This window comes from Anarrhichthys ocellatus, unplaced genomic scaffold, assembly GCF_004355925.1.
Source record: "Anarrhichthys ocellatus isolate YVR2014 unplaced genomic scaffold, GSC_Weel_1.0 scaffold24, whole genome shotgun sequence".
Classification (NCBI taxonomy): domain Eukaryota; kingdom Metazoa; phylum Chordata; class Actinopteri; order Perciformes; family Anarhichadidae; genus Anarrhichthys; species Anarrhichthys ocellatus.
In genome coordinates, this window is record NW_022280054.1 from 10216968 (window position 1) to 10218595 (window position 1628).

The window sequence follows — 1628 nt, forward strand, 5'->3', positions numbered from 1 at the left end:
CTCTCTCTCTCTCTCTCTCTCTCTCTCTCTCTCTCTCTCTCTCTCTCACACACGCACATACACACAACACGTTAAACCTAAAGTCGGCAAATACTTGACGCTCACCCAACCTGTTCTGCTGCTGCGTTAAACACATAGGTTCAATGCCAAAAGCTGTTGCGCAAAACACATCCGTGCTGTATAGATATGCATGCAAATATAGTGCATAATCTAAACTACGATCTAATGTTTTGTGATCTGGTGTCTCATGATACAATATAACATCTTGAAGTATATATCCACGCTGTGCAGTATAACGTGGTAAGTGAGACATTTAAGGTACATAAGGCTTCTTTATGATGACATAAGATAAGACTTCATATTGTAGGTTATGACCTGGTTTTGACTTGTTCAGTATGTTATCAATGTGGGACCTCCTCGATCAAATTGAATTCACTGAAACTGAAACTGAAAATTAAATCAAAAAGTTAAAGGAAATTAGCTTGTCAGAGATACAAGATGGTAAAAAGGACATTTTAAAAAATACCAGTTTTATTTTTAAAAGATGTGACAGTAACCCAGTAAGCTGTCTGGTTACCGGTTTGAACCACTTGGGGGCAGAGCTGCACTTTGATGTGCACCACCTCTGTGATTCTAGTGTGACGCGTGAGAGAAAGATCACAGAGGCTGGTATTGAGTCCTCGACTTATATGGCTGACATGTTTGATTTTTAAGCTGGGAGTGAAATCTTACAGTAAATATGTGTGACGTTAAACGTATATATGTTCATGAGCTGTGTCATAAAATGATGAACAGGAAAAAAAAACTGTAAAATGAACAATCAGCATTTGGCACCACTTTCAATCAGGCAGCCTAACTGTTTATTAAATAGACGTATTATATTAATAATTATATATTATATAGACAGATTGCATATTATTCAACAATGAACTTCTGTATGTGTGTACAGATATATGTAGAAATGCACATACAACTCATACAAATGCAGTTTTAATTTAACACTATAAGGAGCCAGAATGAAAACCGATCATAAGGTATTAAAATTCTGATTAATTACATCGAATATTTGATAGTTGTAAATGTGTGTTATGCACATATACAACCATCAAATATTCACAATTTGTCCTCAAAGGAGAGAGAGAGCAAGTCTAGGCTTATACATATATCTGATGGTGAGTTTTACTACAACAAATCAGCATGAACATTCGTATTTATCACTATAATATGATGTAATCAGTACTAGTATCTCATTCAGATGATTTTGTTTTAGCTGCTGTAGTTTATATCGTTTATTGAATCAGGCAAGTTCCATTGAGAGCTCATTTTCAAGTGAGACCTGAGCACATAGAAGGCACTGGAAGACTGCAATATACATGTAGAAACATGCAAGAACAAGAAATACAATCACAAATAAATAATAAGTTTTCTGATCAAGAATGAATCAGGAATCAAATTATATTTCACCAGGAATGAGGAGTATTTATATCCACAGTACTCATTCAGTGTGACTCCATTTTGAGATTTACCCACCGTAAATTAATGTTCAACAAAATACTTCCTGTGAGTGTATGGGGGGCAGAAAGAGAGAGAGAGAGAGAGAGAGAGAGAGAGAGAGAGAGAGAGAGAGA